The sequence below is a fragment of the Nipponia nippon genome, unplaced genomic scaffold (genome assembly GCF_047370975.1).
Source record: "Nipponia nippon isolate SJK-2023a ecotype South Korea unplaced genomic scaffold, ASM4737097v1 scaffold_23, whole genome shotgun sequence".
In the NCBI taxonomy this organism is placed as follows: domain Eukaryota; kingdom Metazoa; phylum Chordata; class Aves; order Pelecaniformes; family Threskiornithidae; genus Nipponia; species Nipponia nippon.
The window spans coordinates 3328880-3351218 of record NW_028262340.1 but is presented as its reverse complement, the minus strand read 5'-3'; the positions used below and the strand labels follow the sequence as shown (position 1 = coordinate 3351218).

At 48.7% G+C, this 22339-nt stretch overlaps 1 protein-coding gene across 5 annotated transcripts in view; it reads left to right on the top strand.

Moving 5' to 3' along the window:
- Positions 1 to 22339, top strand: part of EPB41 (erythrocyte membrane protein band 4.1) — a 96340-nt gene that overhangs the window by 21977 nt on the left and 52024 nt on the right. The window lies entirely within an intron of this gene.

The window sequence follows — 22339 nt, the reverse complement described above, 5'->3', positions numbered from 1 at the left end:
ATTTAAACCAAATTCTTATCAGAAGCAAAGCATTTGACGGGAAGGCAGCAGCCTCTCTCTCAGGCACTCCTGGCCCGGGCGAGGGGAGGAAGGACTCTTCTCAGCCTGTTTCAACACACCGTATGTTCCCAAGGGCTAAAAATGCTTTAGACAACGATACTCCAAATCTGCAGCTTCTGTCTCCGGTAACGCGCTGCCAACTGCCCGCGTGCTCCGCATGAGCAGACGCGATATTTTCACTTGACAGCATTTGATTTTCGGAAAGTGGTAAAACATATCTATTCTGATGCCCCATTTACTGCTTGTTGAGCAAATATTTGAATTGATGGGAGGTAGGCTGGTAGGTACGTGGCTTCTCTAGTAAGCAACCACGGTTACAAATTCAGTCATTAACGATCAAAGTGTTGCTGTGCCGGGGTAGCTTGCAGGCTTCCAGCCATGGGATGATGGGATGCTCCGGGTGCTTTGATATGTTGATGGGTGGATGACAATGTCGGGAATGCGGCATGTAACGTGCTGGAATAAAATTGTATGTACAGGAGTGTTGCTGATGGAAGGCAGTGGCTCTGTACTGGGTTTTCATCAGGAGTTATTTAGTGTCTCAAAGGAATCCTGGATTTTTGGTGTCAGTGAGTAAACCTCTGGCTCTTTATCCTCAGGGAAGTTCGTGGAGGTGTTGGTTGTGTGTCCACAGCACCTGGCCAGGAGTTTCTCATCAAACCCCTTTCCTTGATGTGTTCTCTAATGAGGGACGTTTGATGAGAGCCTCTTTGTTTGGGGGGACCATGACAGTACCTGTTCTGCTGCAGAGCAGGTTTTCCTTCAGCCACTTACTGCTACCCTGCTTCTGTTTCTTGGAAAAAGCCTGAGAAGTTGGTGCAGCTCAGAGATGCTGTGGATGGGGTGTCCAGGTGTCCAGGCCAGGAGGTTGCCTGGAATAGAGAAACCCTACCGGAGCAGGAGGCAGAGCTGTGGGTGGAGGCGTGCACGGCCCTGCAGATGGGGAGCTCAGGCTGGGCTGTATTTCTGTACTCCACTGGGTTTGTCTGGACTTGCTCTGCTTGCTGAAGCTGCTTTTGCCTTCGTGGTAATGAGCAGTGATGAATCAGAGGTGTTGCTTTAATAAAGAAGTCTTTGAGGGGCCTGCAGTAGCCCTGTGGATGCAAATTGTTTCCTCTTATAAACCTTATTTTGTGTTTTTAAACTCTGCTGCAGATCTACTTCATCCTAACTGCAGTTCACCCCCATGCAACTTTTCTGGAGCGTTAAGAAATGGCAGATATTCAGATTGTTCAGACACGGAGCTGTGTTTCGTTGCTGTCGTGCATCTCTCTGGGGAAGCTCGACGTGAAGCTTTGCATCTCGAATGGAAATTGCACTCTGGGCTTGGTGATCTTTTGCAATGGTTGTTCTGCTTTCTTGATGCTTGGCTTTTGCTGTAATCCTGTGTAGCTTAAGCAGGCATCTATACGTGAAGATTTCACCTTATACTTCTCATCTGCTACGCTGTTTTGATCAGTACTGTGGTTCCTTAAGTTGCAAAGAACTGTAGGATGCGGCATAGCAGGGATTTATCTTTGTCCATCGGATGGATTAGGTGGGAATGTTCATGGCTTGTGCTTAATCCAGATTAATATTATTAGTTTCTTTACGTTCAGTCGGTTGTTTACGCTTGTTTTCTGTTTATGTGAATTTTTGCTTGTGTAATGCCGCTAACGTTATGTATTAAAAGCAAATACTTTTAATTCATCTGCGTAGACGGACTAAATCTCTTTTTTTTTTTTTTTTTTTTTTTAAATGAAGCAGTTCCACAGAGAGGAAAATTGTGTGGGCTTGGGGTGCACGTTTCAAGCACTCATACTCTTCCAGGGCACGCTCCTCCAGACCCCGCTGCCATTCTGATACGGGCTTTTTAAATAAATGCCCATGCCAACTTGCTTTAGCTGCTGTGCCCAGAGCAAGTGTCTACAGCAGTGGTTTATAATTTATAATTTAGTAAGTCGCACAGCTCTTGAACTCTGGTGCTTTTGGAGGGGACTGACTATTTTGTATCTCCCTGATCTCGATGCAGAGCCTGGAAGACGCAGGGAGAAGAGCGGCTCTGGGGAGTGTTTCTGCTTGCGGTGTGTTTCTGGTGGTGGGAGAGCTGTGTGGCTGGCCGGTCGCGTGCCATGGCCACGGCCATCACGTTGGGTGCTTCCCTCCCATGCGTGTATTTTTGGAGAGCGGTCCTTTCTGTCTGTTGGCGAGGGTGCGTGCCGCGGGATGTCAGCCGGGCTTCCCGGCAGGTTCACACCATGAAATAACGTCCTCCGTGGCCACCCGAGGAAACCTACAGCCCGGACCTGGGGAGGAGCCTTTGCTCTGCTCAAACCGAGGTCCTTCTTACAGGGATCAGGTCAGCCTGAGTTGTAACCGCAGCAAAATACACTGTGGATGGAGCCCTGCAGATGGAGGCATGGTTTGGAAGCAGCAGGAGATGATTTAGGCTAGTTAGCTGTTTCTATGCAAAACACAATTCCTTTGAACCCACAAGTCACCGTTTGTAGGCTGATTATTTCTCCCCCCCCGCCTTCCCCGCCCCACGTAATGTGTGTGTGTGAGAGAGATAATTAAAAGCTTTTAGTTAAATAAATAACTAAGCCGCTAACACGGCTTTATAGTAGAACTGCAGAGTCAAACACTTGGAGGTGGAAGATGGCGTGTGCTGCTGCTGGTCCCGCAGCATCTCCTCCACCGTTTTGTGCGAGCGCAGAGCAGCGTGGTCTCAGTGTGTGACTGCATACGGGCTTTTCCCCCACAGGGCTTGCATATCGCTAAATATAAGAGAAGGCTGCTTGCTAAGTGGGAACAGTCCCGTCCCATTGTGTACGGGGCCCCGGGCTGTATTTATGTCCTGCTATTCACTCTCTGCTCTGAAGACAGGATTAGTAATTCCTGCCCGGGTTCATCTGCGATGCCTGCGTGTGCAAATGCATCAAAAGCATGAGCTGGTCTTTGCAATTCGCTTGTGAGATGGGGCTGGATGCCTTGGGACAGGTAATGGTATAAACCTTGACGGGCGGTTTCGTTTTATCCCTTAGATACGGAGCACGGTGGAACATGTTATATTCAAGCCCTGGTTTCTGCCTCTGTGAGCTGCTCGCAGTGCCTCAAGCCAGGCACTTGGAAAATGAGAAACATGCAGCTGGTGACCATTCCTGGGGAGTTTTAAGAGTCGTTTGTCATTGGGCAGGGGCTGGTTCATGGAAGGGTAAAATCTTTCAGGTCCAGCTTCAGCTGCTGTAGCTAGGACATGTTTCTCCTCCTCCAACCCTGCCTTGCTTGCTGCCTTCCAGTTCATGAAACAAATGATAAGAGGGCTCTAAACCCAAATATCCCTGATTTCTCCTCTTAACGTGCGGGCCAGAGGAGAGCAGGGTGCCCCGGGGCTTTATGGCAAGATGCAAATTTTAAGAGGTGCAGAGGCAGCTCAGGGTGGCATTTTGCAGTCTGACAAAAAGCCCCTTTGAATCCCCAAACAAAAACTGTTTAGTCTGTCTTTTAAATAGTGGATTCTGCGTGCACGTAGTTTTCTAGTCCTGCTTGCGTCGTCATCTTGGCATGCACATCAGTCGTTAGAGACACGAGCCGGTGGGACCCTACCCTTGGGCAGACGGGGGAGAAGAGCGGTGGAGAGCTGTAGTCTTCCTTGGACAACAGAACCCTCCTGTTCTTCATATAAATGAAAACACAGCTGTTCATTTTGTCTGAAAAGTCTTAAAATCCAGCATTAGGCCAAAGTTTTCTGTCTTAGGAGCCTGTTTCACAACTGTTGGCACGGCAGTGATTGACGTGCAAGATGTGTGTTTAAATTGTGCGGGAGGTTGTTGGTGCGAAGTCAAAAGAAATGCCACCTAACCGATATCTCCGTTTCTCCCACGTGAGTGCATGTAAGTGTATAGAGGCAGAAAAAAGGTCATCTGTAACGTAAACATGCCCCGGCACAGGCAGAAGGCAGAGGATGTGTTCCCAGGCTTCTTGTAGGACGGGGTCATATCCCACACAAGAAAACAGCATTTTTAGGATCCTTAGTAGCAGGTATTGGAATTTGAGCAGTGAGAGACAGGTGGGGTGAGTACCAGGCACTGCGCCCGTGTCCCTCCATCCCTCCCGGGGATGTCCCCTCCCCAGGATGTCACTCCATCCATCCTTCCCACTGCCCCTGTGTCCCTCCATCCCTCCCCGGGTTCGTGCTAGCAGCCGCTGCCGATATTGCTGCTTTTTTATCTCTGACTGCCAACTTGAAAGTGAGTATGCGTGGTGAGAAGCTAGTGAAACTCTTGGTGAATAAGCACATCAAATAGCAATACTATAAAATCGAAGTGTGGGCTGCCTGGTACAGCTGCTGGAATAACTTTCATCTAGGTACAAGTCGGAAATGTTTGGGGCTTGGGGAGGAGTCCAGCTGCAGAGAAAATGACTGTTTTCAGCTGTTTGTTTTATGTAGCTCTACTCAAAAGGGTTTAAGGACCCCCACGCTTTCTTGGAGAGGGGGAACAGCTAGGAAGAGAAACTGATTTGGGAGGGAAAAATGCAGGCTAAATATATGTTGTTTTTCCATTGATTTTCATGTGCAGCCAGGCCTCCTGGGGTATTCAAACATGACGGAAAAGAGCTCTTGCAGATGCATGGGTTTGCTGAGTTAATTACACAGATAGGCTGACTTAATTCTTCAGGAGTTTCTGAAAAATAAAATAATTTTGTAGAGGACGGGCACAGGATGGGCCCTGGAGAAGAGGGGTTTATCTGTGGTGAGGCCAGGAGGAGCAATGGGGGCAATTGCATCAACATGGGAAGGGTGTGCTGCCGATAGCACGGGGAAACGGCCACGTGCTGAATTCCTCTGACTTCAGCAGCGTCCCATGCCGTTTCCAGCATGTTTCGTTAGAGGAAATAGTTTCTTTAGACTTCTCGTTGAGGTTTTTTGTTGTTGTTGTTGTAATTGCTGCTTCTGTTATTTCCCTCCTGCCTACCTAGACACCGTCTTCAAAAAACTTCCTTTGTTTATGGGCGGCAGTATCGGGTTTGTTTGCTCCCGCCTGTCTCCGCGCTTCCCTTCCCTCCCCCAGGAAACGCTGGGACAAGGCTGGAGTTGGCCGACGAGGTCGGAGCCGCGTCTTGCCCATCCCAGTGCAGGGATCGCGTCCCTGTCCCTCTCTGCAGCGTGGTTTGGGATGCTTCGCCCCCTCGTTAGAAATGGTAACAGGAACCCAGGGGACTAGCAGTGTCCGGGCGTGTTCATCTCCAACAATGACCTTTTTCCCCCCACTTGCATGCTGGAGCAAGTTATTTTCTATTTTATTGTGCTTCTGAAGTGAGATGCTCTGAGTAGCAGGTGTCTCCCATCCCCTCAGTTTTGGGGCACCAATGCAGAAAATACTCCTCTTCTCGGCTGCATTCAGGTGCACTTGCTGCCCGCCTGCAAACATCCAGCTGAACGGCATCTCTGATGCTGGTAGGGAAACCAGTGATGGCATGGGCAGCATTACTGGCTTCATATTTTGCAGCTGCTGCCCTTGGCTTATTTAAAAATTATGATTGACTCTCTTCATCTCACCTGGTGATGACAAATGGCAATATTCCTTTTGTAAAGATGTAGTTTATTAAAAAAAGAGTTCCCACCGCATGATGGATAGAGAGGGAGAGCTCGGGGAAACGGAATCTATTAATGTTACGTGCCCGTGTGCCTCCAGAGGCAGGAATGGGACTGCATAATGAAGATGAGAGATGGCTTCAGCAAAGCAAGGAGGCTTGCAACTACAGTGAAATTTGGTGTTTCACTGTGACGCTTTTCTTGCAGCTTGCTTTCTTTGTATAGTTGTACTGGACTCTCCAGCATCAGTATTACCTGATTATGACACTGGTGGGGTTGTTCAGGCTGGGTTTGATCCGTGCAGTGCTAATCGCAGAAAAGGCAGGCGATCTGGTAATGCAAATACAGCGGGCTTAAACTTTTTTCTCCTTTTTTTTTTTTTGTGGTAGATGCACAGCTGCATCTCTGCCAGCAATTACGTTCGTTGCAAACAGAGGTGAAGCGAGCGGCAGAGCCGGTGTAGGGAGACGTGCCAGCACCCCGTGCCCGGGGATCAATCGCGCACGAGTTCAGTAGGTCGGAAGGTTTGCACAGAGCTAAGCGGTGCCTTGGCGAGGTGCAAGCCTGCTTACGGGGTTAGCTGTGTTTGCTGGGCTAATGCTGCTGATGGAAGGGGTTGCACATTAACTATTTCTCATGATTTCTCATCGCAAAGGGTTGTAAATCGCTCATGTAGTAGGAATAGATGCAAAAAGCCCTCAGCCCAGCTTTTGCTGTGCGGCACAGCACCTCCTGCCTGGGTCTTTTAAATTGAAAAGAGAATTGTAAGGGAAGAAGGAACTGTGCCCTTTTGATGCATTGACTATAAAATCAACTGAAAATCTGTTGATAGATTGTGCTTGTTTTGGAAACAGTTTAACCTTCTGAAACTTCAGACTCTGGCAAAAAAACCCAAGTAGTGATTAGTTATACTGAAACTAAAGTTTGATTAATTGTAACTTTTGTAACACTTCAGCTTTATCACCAGAAAAACATCTTAGGCTAGGTGAAGAACATTTGTTTTTTTACTAAAAACACCTGTTCTAATAAATTTTAGCGTAATCTAGCTGGGGGCGGAGAGGGCATAGGCTGAAGTTGCAGCTGTGCGCCTCGGAAGTACGAGGTTTGTGGGTGAGTTGTTCCTGTGTACTTCAAGGATCTGCTTATTTTTTCCCCTGTGTTGAATACCCTGATCCACTGCAGCAGAAACACTCCCTGAGAAAATATTTTGAGACATTTCTTTAAAACAAAAAACAAATGGAGAAAAGCACAAGCCTCTCTGTATTCCGTCAGTTGGAAAACATCATCAGAGCTTTTCTAATGGAGCAATTTATGAAGACAGTGCAGAAACGCAGCCATCTGCACCCTGCGACGTCCAGCATCGTCCCAACATCCCTACGTAAGCCAAGCCCAGCGGTCGCTCGGTTCCTCCTCTCTGGAGGAAGCCGCAACTGGAGAACGTGCGGCTTTTGTCTGCTTTTCTGGGTTAATCTCCTTGCATTGCTTTCCCACCCGTTTACTGCGTTTTTGCCTAGTCACAAGGTGTTTCAGGGGTGCAGCCGGTTCGGATGCTGCGAGTCACAGAGATGTTTGGGAATGAGTCAGTAGAGCTCAGGATGGGGCAAGTTTCTTGAAAACAACCTGGGAGATCCTCAGGCTTTGCACAAGCTTAAAATTAAAGGTTGCCTCCAAGACACAAAAAGATCCAGACCACTTGGTATTGGCAGCTATGAGCTCTTTTAACGGTGCTTTGGGAAATAATGCTTGTAATTTGTTGCTCTCCTTTTAAGAAAAATCTGTCTTTGTTGCTCTAAGCAGTGAATTATAATTTTTTTAGAAGTACAAATTGGAAAAAATTCAGCTTGGAGCAATGCAGATATTTGATTTTGAAGTTGATAGTTTGTCATGCAAGTAATGAGCCAGTGTGGTACCGGGTACAGCCCTTATGGCTTTGTAGGATTGCAGTGATTGTATATGTGATCCGCATTTACTGCGAGGAAAAATGGATGTGGTGCTTGCATTTCAGTAGGCGGACTGTCCTTTTGGTTGAATCACTGTAAATGGGGATGTGTGTGTTTCATTTGAAATCCGAGATCCACCCATCTCTCTCATTAAACGAGCATTTGGTATATGCCATCTGCAGTAAAAGCCTACGCAGCCATTGCCTAATTCCTAATGGCACGAGCGTGTTTATGTTTGTGTAGCATCTTCCTATTTTAAACCATGCTACGAGTTGATTTAGCCGCTTAAAATGAACTCCTTTTGTAAACTAGCAGCTCACTGGCTGACCACTAATTGATTTAATTGCCGCTCTTAATATTAAATATATTGTGGACTAGAAAGGCGCGTTCTGCTGCCCCAAAGTACTCGACCGAAGCGGTCCCAGACGAGCGTCAGTCGTCCACGTTCCCCATGTCCCCATGCGGGCGCGTCCCCGATGTGAGCAGTTTGTGCCACCACGGTGTTCCCTGCCCGTGGTCCAGGGGGGTCTCCGAGCCCTGCTGCTGAGCAAACCTGCGACGAGATGGGTTTTTCTCAAAACGCTCGTGTTTGGGAAGGTAGGCAAGGGCTGGGAGCAGAAATGAAGCACAGAGAAGAGCTGTTTACCTTTTTATTTTTCCTCTCATATATAGAAGAAATCTAGCACTGACCTTTCCTGCTGTTGTCAAGAATGAGTTTTGCAGTGCTGTTCGTGAAACACTTTGGAAGTGCACTGCGCCACGCAAAGAGAAACACACGTTTTGAAAAAAAAATCCAATATTCAATTAAAAAATGAGTAGATAATTGTGGTAAAGCGATATTTCCTTCTGGCATGTAGCTGTTTCCCACAAGTGGCCCTGCATCAGTCCTTTGTGCAATAGATATCTATTTGTAGAAAGGAAAAAAAAGAGACCAAAGTTTACGGGATCTTTCTCAAAACCCGACAGAAGGGTGTTCTTGCACCGGGGTGATTATTAAATCTGAGCAAAGTGAGTTGCAACATAACTTCTTGTCCCTCTGTCTGCAGATGCCAACGGGTTTGTGAAGGCTTTGCAAGCTGCAAAGGGTCGTTCTGTGCCTTTTCCTAAGGCTCGCACTGTGCTCCCTTGTCCTTGGGCTCTGCAACAGGGAATTGTTTTGGGTCTTACCTCCCAGGTCCTGTGTTAATGCCTGAACAGGCTCAGTTCATGGTTTAAAGTGGCCTGTGCTTGGAGGGAGATGGTTTTCAGGCATTTCTCCCGTAGTCTGGGGAATCTGGGGTCTCCATCCTCCTTTTTCGAATGGTTTGCCAAAGGCGCTTGCAACTCGCATGAATTTATACAGCGCGGGCTGCTGATGGTGATGTATGCCCCACATCCCGGAGATTTCCAGGTTAATGTCCCCGGTCCTGAACTGGTGCTGTGTTTTGTTGAATCCCAAAGAAGAAAACAGACGTTAAGTGCAAGGCTGCACGGGGGATCCGAGGGCTGCTGAGATCTGGGCGTTGAGGCTGCGATGGCCATGGGCTGTTTCGCCAAACCTGCTCTTTTTGCTCAGGGCTGTTAGTCCGCCACCGAGAGCGGGAATCTCTGTTTCTTTTCCCAGAGGAGAGGCTGGTCCTGGATGCCGGTGAGTTTGAAGCAGTGCCTCCAACTCTGTGCAGCGCAGCCGGCAGCAACCTCGTGCACAGGGAACTCTGTAATTAATGTCGGCTCTTGAGCGCCGAGTAATTGGGAGCAGTAATTGGATGGTAGCTTAAGAGTAGGAGCATGGTTAAATAAAACAAACAGGCTTGCAGTCGTAATGTCAGCAGGTAAAACGCCTGGGAAACGGCAAGTCCACATGGCAATGATGCATGCTGCGAGCAAGGTCTGTGCTGAACGCAGGCGTGCTTTAAAGCAAAGCCAGCAAAACCGAAACGTGCAGACACAGAGCAGGGGCAGGCTCCTCTCTTTCCCCGGCTGCTGAAGAGGGGACATCACCTGGTAAGGCAGATATTTTTTAAGCATCTCCCTAGCTTAGGAATAAGATTATGAAATGTTCTTGATGTGGAGTTGTAATTCACTTCTAAACAGTTTTTGCAACTTGTTTAGTTTGGGGAGCTGAAATGAGCTCAGGCTGCTGTGTGTGCATGCACCAACGTCCTAAATGGGAGACCAGCTCATTACGTTTGTTTCTGTCTTTGCTTTTTACTCTTAAACCACACTTATTGCCACTGTGAGGACTGCAAAAACCAACCTGCTTTCTGGAGCTGATGTGGCTTTACTCTCATTTTCCGTACTGCCCTGCTAACAGCTTACACCAGTGAGGAAGTGTCTCGGAGTGAGCTGAACCCTGGTCTGACCTCGTTTGTGTGTTCATTATTTCCGTCTTACGGAGGAACAGGTAACCATTTACCTTCAGCTTGTGTATATATAAAGAGAACCTGAAGGAAGTACAAAGGAGGTGGTTTAAGAACATATTTATTGGAGGAGTAAAGAGCCGGCTGGGCATGAGCCTCCTGGCCGGGGAGCCTGGGTGAGCTCACCGGTGCTTTTTGCTCTCTCCACTCTTTCGCCCTGGCGTCATTTGAAGGGTCTTCTCATGGCAGTTTTAGCCCGAACAATGATATCAACAGAGCTTGCAGAAAAGAGGATTTGCGTGGCATTTTATTCCCTTGTGCTGCATGAATGTGGATTTCAGCGATATTGTTGTGTTGCTCCTGCTGTCAGCAGCACAGTGAAAAGAGTAGCTCACTTGTCTGGTATTGCGACTGGGGCACTCACAGCCCTTCTGCAGCTTAATTTTAGCTGGGGCTCTCCATTCAGTCTTCAGTACTGGGTGCCGGACAAGACCGGTAGGTTTTGAGTCCAAAATACTGAGGATAATAAGGTTTATTCTTAATTTTCTGGTGGTTTTGGTACTTGATAAATACCCGAGCTGTGCTGAGTCCCCATGAGTCTGCGGAGCTTTCAGCTGGATGAAGCAGCGTTGGGCTCAATGAGGCTTCAGCTGTGCATGAGGCAATTGCACAACTGGGATTTAAATATAAAAAAGGGAAAAATAAGCAAAGCTTCTCCAAAAAAACATGCAGTTATTCATACTGCCTTTGTATTGTTGTGTGTGTGTGTGCGTGGACACACATGCGCACACTTTGAATAGAGTAAGGATTATTCTGAGACCTAACTTGCAAAATAAGTATCAATGGGATGCTAAATTGTGTACACAAGACCAGTAGCTTATCCAGAAAGCAGCGCTAGCCTCAGCTACGATTTATTTTAACAGGGAGATATTTAAACCAGCTGCTTTCCGTTTTCTGCATATGCTTTATCCCCGCTAAAGGAAATATTTTGTCCTGCATGGCTCTTCATTTATTTTAAAATATTGCAATATATAAAAAGTTGTGAGCTGTTTGCTGTTGTCTTCTCAGCTGGCTGGTGGCCGGCAGCGTGCCGGGTGTACCGTGGTGGTGTGTATTGGCACCAGTGGTGTATATCAGCACCGGTGGTGTGTATCGGCACTGGTGGGAGCGGAGAAAGCTGGTTTACAACTTGAAAGCGATGCCCCGGTTTCCCCAGTGTGCACGCCTGCGGCCTGCCTGCCTGTCTTTATGCCCAGGCTCTCTTTAATGCCTTCGGGGACGTTAAGCTTCTCCTGGTGCGGCATTTAATGCAGAATGGAAGGGAGGAGGTTGGAGGGGCTGCAGGGGGGAAGGTGTGAGCGGGCTGGGGAAGGGGGGACCCGGGCAGCCCCCGGGAGCAGGGAGAGGGTAGGAGGGGAGCAATGGGGTGGTGGGGAGGAGAGCAGGTCTGGTGCAGCTGGACAGGAGGGTGGGAGAGATCCTTTTAGTGCATCTTGTCCATCGAGCAGCACGTGGATCAGCAGAATTAAGCGTGGCTGGAGGGGGAAGTGCTGCGGTGTGTTGTTCAGGAACACCAGGGCCATCGAGGAGCACCAGTATGAGACTTATCACTAATACTGTCCTCCCAGCGTGCTGGATGGCAAAGGAGAGAGTTGAAGAAGTAAAAATACCTCTCGAGAACTGCTGAAACATGTCAGTGCTAGTGTTCGTTCAGTGAAATCAAAACCTTTCCCATACCAACCCATCGAGTGCAAAAGGGAAGGCAGCAACCGACAATATACGCAAACAACCCCTGTAACGTGGGTGCACAGCGTGCTTCTGACCCCGGCCCTGCAGGTACTGAGGGTGAACACAACTTCCTTTTCCTTTCTGTAGTTTGAAGAAAGCAACATTTGTGCACATTTCCTCCATGCAAATGATTGCAACGACTGTGAGCAGGAGGGTTGATGCAGGAGCTGAGCAGAGGGTGCTCCAGGGACTGGCGAGGATGCTTACTTGGGTCTCCAGCAGTGGAAAAAAAACTCACAATGCCATGTTATCTTCCTTCCCATTCTTTAAGTCAATGCTCTCCCTTCCCCCCAAGACGATATTTAATATCCTGCTTACTATTTCCTATCGCTGATAGGACCGGCTGCACGCTGGAGCTCAGCTGCCGCGTCCTAGTGAGCTATTAGTGCATTAGGATCGAGTCCGGTGTAGTAATTCAAAGCAAGAGTGAACACAGGCACCCCGTGGGATAACGCTATCATGGCTCCGTGGGCAGGCAGAAGGTGTCAGCGTAATTATTTTGGTTCGGCAGCAGAAGTGGTGGTAATAAAGTGCTCGCTGGGTATTTGCTCTCCCAGAGGATCAAAGGGATTCCTGACAGCTGAGCAACTGAAATGAAGCACGCTGTTGTCCGCCTTTAACCAAGCTACCAAAAGGCAATGTACCAAAATAACCGGGTTAGGCATTGAAATATCGTCCCTCTATCCCGTGGGTCAGTATTGAGAGCCTTGCCTGAAATGGTAACTTTTTGCTGAGAACTTTTAATAGCTGCACTCCCACTCTGCTGCTTCAAGCAGACTGCCGGTGGTTTCTCAGTGCTGTAGTCACCTCATGTTTAAATCCTGCCAAAGAAACAGGCGATTATTTAATGAAAATTGCATTTCTGAGTTGTGCACGACTGTGTCCTGTTAAAACATCCAGAGAGCCGGGTCATGTCTTCTCTCCATCGGCGACACAGTGCAGCCGGTGTGGAAAAGACGGCAATTTTGATTCAAAGCCATCTCCAGTGAAAATGGTTGTTTGTAAATGTGTTGCATCAGATGTGTCAATGGATGTAATTAAGGAATGAAGACTGCTGCACACCCCTAATTAAGGGGATTAAAAACCAAAGCTGCCTGATTTCACTGCTGGGTGGAAAAAACAAACAGACTGACTGGTGGAAACGGCTGGGAAGCCAAGTCTTGGGTAGGATGGTTCTGCTGCAGCCGTGTCGGGTACCGAAAGGAGCAGCTCTGGGGAGGGTGGCAGGACGGAGCCGCTCTGTAATTTGTGCGTAGTGGGCTGCTGAGCGCAGGAGAAGGTATTTAATCGCTGCTTCGCAGTCCCTCCTGTTTTGTTTCTGTTCCTGGTGGGGATGGGAGGGTTTTCATCCCCTGCCAGCCGTGCTGGGATGCAGCCTCGGGGGGTCCCAGCCGCGTCACTCCCTGGTGGGTTGCTGTCCTGGTGTCTCTTCACCATCTCGGTACCCATTAGCGGTTCTCCGCTGTTTGGGATGGTGGTGTGGGATCTTGTTGCATAGAAGCAGAAGCAAGATGTGTGTATGAACTGTGGACACAGGCCAGGACCTTTGGGCATCTGTGAGGTGCTTTTGCATGCATGAAACGGGCAGTACTGTGCCAAATCTGGGACAGGGAATGTTGTGTAATGGAAATATTAGAAAGCTGTGGGCTTCTCCCTAGCCTTGCGAAGAGAACAGCTTTGTCGTGGGATGGGGACTGTTGACACGATGATCTCCTGTTGCTTATCTGACTCCAGGTGGGTGTTCCGTGCTGTGCGGGTGCAGGAGCCCTGAAGGGCTGCTGGGGGAACACCCTGCGTGCTGGAGGTGTTGCAATGCCGGCTGTGCTTTCCCAGGAACCATCTTCTCCTTTGCTCTCCAGCTTGTGAAGCCACCCCAGGGCAAAGGGTGACTTTGGGGTCACTGAGCATCATAAGCAGGAAAGATGGAAAGAAAACCATCCTTGTGGAGGCGGTGTTAAGTGTCCGAGCACGTGCCTGGGATGCGCAATGTGCTTCTGTAGTACATGATGCTGCATTCGTCGGGGTGATGTCCTTCTGGGGCCCTGGTGGCACTTGAGTTTGTCCCAAACTGAGTCAATACCTTGAGGCTTTACAAACAGCATCTGACTCTTGGGTATGAGTATTTGGGAAAACATCTGAATGGCTGGTTTGCAGGCCTGCCTGTTGGTTACCCATGGACCAGGTCTGGTTGAGAATATGGTTGCACCCAGGCTTTAAATGGTGCTGGGTGTTTGCCTGCTATCCTTGGGCCCAGGCAGGAGCCCAGAGATGCACAGTGGGATTATCCCCATGGGATGCTTTTCTGGGAATGGTGCAGAGTTTGAATTAACTCATCACCTGCACTATTTGGAAAAAAACAAAAAAACAGAGAAAAAAAGAGGGCTTTCTGGAGCAGGTGTCTCCCCACCTCCCTTCTGTGCACGGTGCCGGCAGAAGATGCTTTGCAGTTCCTAGTCTTGAGGCCAGGTCAGCAGCTGGCTGGGGGTCTGCAGCCCCCATTGCTGCGTGCCTCGGGGAGCTGCAGCCAGCTTGGAGAGGGCTCGTGGGGCTTGTGCTCCTGCAGGCTCTTCTGGTTTTGTTGGGAGACTTTAATGAGCTTTTAGTGGTTTCTAATGCTAAGCTGCATGGTCATGCGAGTTTTCAAATGGTTAAAGTTTGGGTTCTTTCTGTGTTACTGGGAGTACAGAGCTTGAGATTCGTGGCGGGCACAGATTTCTCTTTCATGAGGCTCTCGCTGTCCTGGTGTTGCTGCATGTCATGCTGAGCCCTGCAAGGAGAAGACGAGACTTCAGAAAAGGGAAAATGCCAAAGGGCGGCAGCTTCCTGAAACAAAACCTTCCCCTTGCTTGGGAGCAAGCACAGGCTGCTGCTGTGAGTACGATACCTGCGGTGGTATGTACCCACCCAGTGAAACTCAGCTTTACAAACCTCCCTGCTCGCTGACTCATTCTTCCTGGGCTTGTCGAAGCTTTTGCAGCCATCCCCGTCGTGTCTCCAGAGCCAGGGGCCGTGGTGGGACTGGGTTGTTCCAGGCTGGTGGATGCTGAGGAGGTCTCCAGCTTCTCCATCCCCTCTGTTGCTCTGCAGGTGTAAGTGACTGGGGCTTGGCCATCTTGTTGAGAAAACCAAGAATTCAGGAATTTAGTAGGATAATTTGCAGCTGGCCAGTGCCTTCCAGCACTCCCAGGTGGGGATTGTTAAACTTTAAAAGTGCAATGTTTGGGGCTTGCTGATAATTACTGTAAAGGTAATTGTCCCCCTTTTCACTGCTTGTTGCTCGATGGTTGTGGTGAGCACGCTAGAGCGCAAACTGTATAAATAAACTCAGCCTGGCGGCTGGTACCAACTCATTAAAAGAGCAACAAAACTACATTGCTGCTGCCTTTGGGCAGACCCTTGCAGGACGGTGTGTCCGGAGGGCATCCTCGCTGCAGGCTCTTGCCGGGGAGAACCAGTCTCCTATGTATTGAGTATTTTTGGAGCGTTGGTGTCAGGAGGAGGAGAAGCAATGGGTGATTTACAGGAGAAAAGGTCTTGAAATCAGCTTAGGGTAGCGTAGGTGCTAACTTGTTTAAGTGTCTTTCATATTCAGTGGCAATCTTGAAGCAGTAAGCCCGAAATGAGGATGATTTCAGGTAGCTTTTACCTGGGCTTGGTGGAGGGTGAGCCTAGTGTGACTCAGGCCGTGCCAGCCCTTCTTATAAGTGGTTTCCTTAATAGTTTAAATGTTGTGCATTTATTGTGCGGCTAATAACGTAAAAATAACTGGCGTGATAGGTTATTTTTAATGAATTTTGGGCGTTGTACCAGGGTGTGGCAGATGTATTTAAGGAGCTCGGATGAATGCAAATTGTATCGCAGCCGTCTAACTACAAATCAAGCGGTTAAGCGCGATGTCCCCAGCAAGCAGCAGAGGAGCCGTCGCAGCAGGCGATGAAGCCTGTTAAGAGCTTTTAGCATCAAACATCGCTCTGGCTCTCGGTGCTGCAGCGGTGGGTACTTGGCAGGTGCCTGTGTGTGTGCACGGGTGGTATTTATCCAGCAGGCAGCTCTTTATCAAAGGAGCGTGCAGGTCCCTCTTGGGTTCTAATTATAGCTTTGGTTTGGAAACAACCAAAGGGAAAACGGCAAAAGCAAGAAGCGCTTTACCCCTGTGCTTGAAAAACTGTAAGGAAGGAAAATGAGCCCTGTTATGTTAAACCTTGAGTGTAAATGAGGCACAGTGTGAGTAAACACATCTGTGTTCAGGCAGGGGAAAAAAAAAAAAACCTTATGAATAATGCATGGAAAAAATCCTCCTGTTCAGTTGATTGAGATCTATTGCTTATTTCTGTTTAACTGTTGCAGAAAGCGGTGTGCTGCTGGGGGAAGAAGGCTGTTAAGGCTGTTGTCATGTGCGGTGCTGGTGTTATCGTCTCTGTTTTGCTCTCATAGCCACCATAGGTATTCCTTCAGTGCAAAGTCAGGAGCAGTTGTGATGGAGTGACCTGCTGGGACGAAGCCCGCACATCCTTGGCTTTGTTCGCTCGTGACGAAGTGCCGCTCGCTCGCGGCGCTCTTGCGAGCGTGCGGGCTGCACCGTTCCCGCTGCTTTTATTTGCACAGATTTTTGGCGCCTGCCTCATTTCGTGCGTGCTGGGCTGCCCATGCTCCCTGCCTCTGCGGGAGGCTGGTGGACGGAGCAGCCCGCGGGGACGCTATCTGCAAAGCGCAGGTGCCGGAGCCGCGCTGCCTGCGGGGTGGGGATGGGTGCTGGGGGTCCCTCCCTTCCTCCGTGAGGTCAGGCAGATACCGGCTCCTTCTGCAAAGGAGGGTTTTGTGCGACTGCCGCCTGCGAGGCTGAGCTCGCCGTTTCCTCCGCAGGGGGTTTGGTGCGATCGGGTGGTTTGGAGGCTTGTTTCTGCGGAGGGAAAGCTTCAGCAGGCGCCGTGCGTTCGAGGCGAAATGTTATTGTTTCTGCTCTGACCTCTGTTGAAGCAGGGGAGGGGAGCCCCGAGAGTCGCTTCTGCTGCTTGCTGCAGGATAGGAAGCAACACTTGTATTAAACTGACAGTTTTCTTAGTCTTTTTAGCAAACTACTGATCTGCTGCTGTGTTGCAGCAGGAGAAGGGATCGTCTACGAGCAGCTTTATTTTGCTGGCAGCCTGGTGCATGCGCCTTCTCTCGATTCTGCATTCAACTGCTCCAAGTTCCAGTGAGGTTTTTTAACACGTCCCACATGGGCAGCCTTTCCAAACCCATTGCTGTAGACAAGGCTCCAGTGACAAGTACATGTTTTCATTGAAATTTCAGTGCTTTACCGATGAGCAAAGCCCATGAATCCCTGCGTAAGGAATTCTGTAGCATCCGGGAGGATTTCTGAGGATACATGGGAGGAGCTCCCGGCTCCCTTCGGTTGTAACGCACTTACTGCTCCATTTAGTCAGGTCATTTTATAAGCCCAGTCTTCAATTTGACATAAATGATTTGCTTTCAGCAGATGGTGAGCTACTATTTTTTGCCCTCATTTAAATAGGAAAGCTGTACGATACCAGAAGATGAAAGAGGGGCATGGTGCTACCGACATACAGTAGATTATGAGGGCTGGCCTAGTGAGAATTAAATCCGGGTGGTTGTAACGTGCCATCTGTGTTGTGTTGGGTGGTTTATTTTTCCCCTGCTCCATGAGGCTCCTGAAGTCTCCTGTAACCCTCCGGGTAAGGCAGCGTCGCCAGCTGAGCAACAGCATCCCTTTTGTTCAGGACCCAAAGTACCAGCACAAAAAGACGATGCACATTAATGCTAACAGTGGTTATAAAATGCCAGCGCTAATTATTCCTCTAATAAAATGTATTAAATAAATTTTGAAAGGTTCTGGTGCTTTGCAGTATTTTAAAGTTGCTTGAATTTCTTATTGAGAGGTTTATTTTATTGCATTTGAATTTCTTATTTTGTTTAAAAAAACCCCCACAAACCCAGTTCTCTGCTATGTTTTTCTCACTGTAGTAAAAATCACGTGTAGGATACGTTACTCGAACACAGGCGTGGGGCGAGTCCTGCTTGTGGTGGTTGCAGTTTCCTCCTCTCCCGCCCACAGACGCAGCTTTGTTGCACATGCACCAGGTCTTGAAAAAACTGCATTTTCAGCCTGTGCTATCTAGTTCAGAGCAATGTTCTGCGTAGTTTCCCTGGTGAATTGTGTGCTTTTCACACATATTATGAAATGGGAAGGAACGCATTTTTAAAAAAAAAACACACTGTTGCTGAAACTATTTGATTATTTCCTATTTTTAGCAGAACTTTCTCTCTTATCCTTGTCTCCAGCTCTTGCTGGAGCAGTAGCGTTTGGTGAAGCCACACATTTTTGGGTAGGAAGGTCAAGACAGTTTGTTCCAGCAGCGTGATTACCATTATCTGGTGTTGGGCATCGCTGCGCAACGGTTTGTGTTTCTGAGAAATGAACCTTCCCGGTGGAGAGCCCTTTTTCTTCTCTCTGAAAGACTGAAACTCTGGGAATTAAGTAAGGTGTGGTGTGAGCTATAAATTATTTTTCCAGGCTTGGAAGCAGGGATAAGTTAGATTTTACTTATTTGTGTTCCTAAATAAGAGAGACTGGAGCACGCTGAAAGGTAGGAGACAGTGGTAAATGTGTATCTAAATATTAGTGTTTCTTTGAGCCTTTGTAACTCGTCATGCAACAACCCAAACGAGCAGCATCGTTATTTCCAGAGAACTAATGCACCATCGCTTAATGACAACCTTCCGGGAGCACAGGCGCAGTGAGTGAGTAATTCGGTATCCTCCAGCCTTGGAGGCTTTCTCGACAGGGAGCCGTTGGGATCCGTTGAGTTACTTTAAAATCTGTATTTTAGATAAATTATTGTGCATGTGTGCAGGCTGGAAAAGGGGAATGGTTTGATTTGGAGGGTGGTTGTCTTTCAATGTCTGCAAGAGCAGAGCTCGTGGAACAGTGTGGGATTAAAACGGAGTTTTGCTGTCCTCTGCTCTCCAGATATTAATTGGTGTTGGATCAAACCATGGATGTTAGGAACAGGAGGAGCGATGAGCCATTATACTCCTTTTAAGCCTCAAGTCTACTTTGTTTAAAGAGTTGTGATGCAGAAAAGCGGGGTGAGTGTATAGGTGACAACGAGCCTGCAGAGATGTTATGTGCTCCCTACAGCCGTGTCTTGGATAGAAATGGGGGTGAGCCCTGGGACTGGGGGGACTCAGGATATTTGGGTGGCGGAGGGTCTGCTGTGCAGGGGACAGCAGGTTCATAAGGTGCCCGTGTCGCGGTTTGCTTTGACGTGTGGTGTTCAGAGATGCCGATACCTTTTAAGAAGAGGTGTGCGGGGCTCCCTCTTCATCATCGAAGCACTGGTGTTCCCGGTAGTGCTGTGAGACACCGGGAGGTCCAGGTCCTCTTCTGGGGGCTGGTCTGGCGCAGGTGAGGGGGGATGCTGGCAGTGGGGAGGTCGGCCTGCGGTGCGGGTCTCCTATCTGTCTTCTCCCCTCAGGCTGCTCTGGGGATCTTTAATTACCTTTTCTTCAGATTGCTTCCTGTTGCTAAAGTCTTGTCTGGAGTAGGATGTTCTTAAACTTAAAAATGCTCAAATATAAATACATACTTGAACTCTTTTCTGATGAGATTTTCACTCTGAAATCTCTATGCGGGATCATATCTAAGTTTTGCTGTGATTTGCTTATTTCCGTAGCTTTAAACGCCTTCTCCACACTAGACTTGTGAAGAGCTTGCCTTTTACAGGCTGTCTGGCACCAAACCCTCATCCTCTACCAAAAAAATCCCCACATCCAGCATTTACAAGTGCAGCAGCTCAGAGCAGGAGGTGAGCAGCACTGCTTGGGTGCTCCTGAAAGAGCAGAGCATCCTCCTCCAGCGTCCAGCGAGCTCCCAAGGCACCTGCAGGCTCTGCAGAATTGCTTTGTGGAATAAGAGAAAATTGAGAAAATGTAATTTTAAAAAACCCAAACAAACCTGCTTGTGGTTTGGCTGTGGGCAGCACCTTCTCCAAACAACGGATTGAAGAGCAGCGGAGTGGGAACCTTGCTCTTCATGTCAGCTCTGCTGCAGGCCGGGTTGGAAACAAAATGCTACTTAGCAAACATCTCTGTGCAGCAAAGGTGCTTTTTTTTTTTAAAAATAATACAACCTCTCAGTTACGTTGCTTGCTTACAAATCTGTTTGCTTTCGGTCAAGAGCTTAGGGGAAACCATTTCTGAACGTAAAACTTCCAACGGAAGGGAACCAGCTGTGAGCCCATGCAGCGGCCGAGCGTGCTTGGGTCTTGCAATGAGATGTTGGCCCGCACCCAGTGAGTTACTGGTGCTGGCTGCCACTATGAAATGTTTATTGGGAAGGGCCGGGAAGGGAAGGGCTCGTACGTGCCCATCTCCGCATCCCCAGCCCTGCCGAGGGTCTGGCCGAGCTGCGAGGTGGTCACCGGGGAATGGAGGAAAGACGCGGAGACGTTTGCTCATCGCCAGCGAGACCCACCTTCCCGCGCCAGGAAAGGTCCACGACTGTGGCTTTGAAATCCAAACAAGTAAACATTTCTTCTTCCAGAAATGTCGGTATTTAAAGAGAGAAAACTACTTCCAGAGGAAATGTTTGTTTGTGGACTGTCCCTCTTGTTTACCACGGCTGATAAGAGCTGCTCTTCAGCTGTGCCCTCCCTGCAGTCGTCATTTCAAGAGCCTCAATTCTTTTCATTTTTAAGAGCAACGCGCTTCCAATGTGTGTTTAGATAATGGTTCTTACAAACGTATTTATTCAAAACAAACACAGTAGGAAGCAACTACAAAGCAGACTGCTTTGGCAGCTGGTGCAAAAGGGAGCTTGCTGGTTTTGTGCGTTCGTGGTGGGACAGTCTTGCAACACGTCCATCCCGCTCTGTGCGTGCTGGGCATCAGGAGCTTTGCCCTGGGAGCTGGCCACGGCGAGTCTGTCCTGCATCGTGGGCTTGGGGTGCTGTGGATTTGGCTGAATGTAGCTTGCTGCCCCCTGCCCCACCTTGTAGCATCTCTAGGAGTTTTTGGAGAGCTGTTGATAGCGTGAATCGGCTGCGTGGTGGCTGGGGTGACTCTGCAGACGGAGCCGTGTGTTGCGAATGGGGCCAGCAGCATCCGCGCACGCTAGCAAGGGATCACGGGAGGAACAGAAACACCAGCAAGAGCTGCAGGAGCAAGTCACCGGGTGCTGCATCTGCAAACTGATCGCAGCCCTGTGCCTCCACCATGAGCGCGCAGCTCCTTCAAAACCTCTCCTGAACCAAACTGCAGATGTTTTTAGTTTAGGGGAGAAGGAAATTCAGTGTTGCAGATTTTTTTTGCTTTCCCCCCGAAGCGAGTGGCAGGCACAAAGCTGCCCCCTCCTCGAGGGTGGTGGTGGGAGCCAGCGGGATGCTGTGTGAATCTGCCGTCGCCTTTCATTTAACTTGGATTTTACAGCTTTCTCGCAGAGCCTGTTCTGTGATAATCTTGCAAAAACAAACTCCTGCAGACTTCTGGGGAAACAAGGTGACGTAATGCCCAATTCAGCAGCGTTTTGGAGAATTACCCTTGCGTGCTCCCGCTGCCTTGGCTGGGCTATGCCAAGCTGTCCTGTCTTCTCCTGTGCAAAGCACCGGAGGAGGAGAACCAATGCAGTGTTGTTTTTGGCACATCTGCATCTCCGTCTAGGTCGGAGCCTTGACACATCTGAGTTTTGGCACCATCTTAGCCTTGTGATGTCCCTGGTGCATCAGGTGTCCGTGGATGCCCGTGCAGGCTGTCTGCTCGGATGCCTGTTTTCTCAGTGCAGGTAGAAAGCTGCTGTTTCAGTGGCCTCCACCTCTCAGTTGGGTTTGGAGAAACCCAGAGCAGCTCACCGAGGGGAGATGGTGTGTAGGGCATGGGGCTTTAAACCCGGCCTCTGCAGGAGACCAGGCTAAAGTGGGCTCTGCAGCTCATCCCCAAAGCTGGCTGGTGGGGCTAAGTCCAAGTGAAGAGGTTTCAAAGAGTTCAGAGAGCCTGTCTCAAATCTGACGCAGCTCCGAATCACTCCGATGGGAGCAGAGACCCTGTGGGTCACCATCCCTGCTTTTACAAAAGACCTCCCTTGGAAAAAAAACCCAAAAACTAAAATTGAAAAGAAAACAAACCTTGTAAACCCAGGAGATTTGCATTGCTGGGGAAACAAATTCAGTGAAGGTCTCTAATGCTGCTTTGTTTTAACTACAGCTTTAAGAATAATATTAAGCTTTTGCATTAAATGTAGGGGAAGAGTACTTTGGAAAGCTAGGAGGGCTTTTCTCTTTCAAGCACTCTGGTTATTGTGGCAATCAGAATGAGTTATATTAAAATTGTTGAATGCAGTAATATGTAGGAGGGTGACATCTTGAAATGTTTCTTAATTTTAAGTATGTATTTTGAACAAATGTTTGTATGCCGAGGCTTGGGCTGGTGGGATTGCGAGGCATATTGGATTATATGCTATTTGCTCTGTGTAAGCAGTGGCAATTTATTGCTGCAGATGCATGTGATGCAACGCGCAAAGATTAGTTCTATCCTCTCTAAAGCATGATTATTTTAGGTCCTCTTTATACCTTAAATAGATATTCTTCTCATGTGATTTCCATCTTTTTGTGTCAACAGCC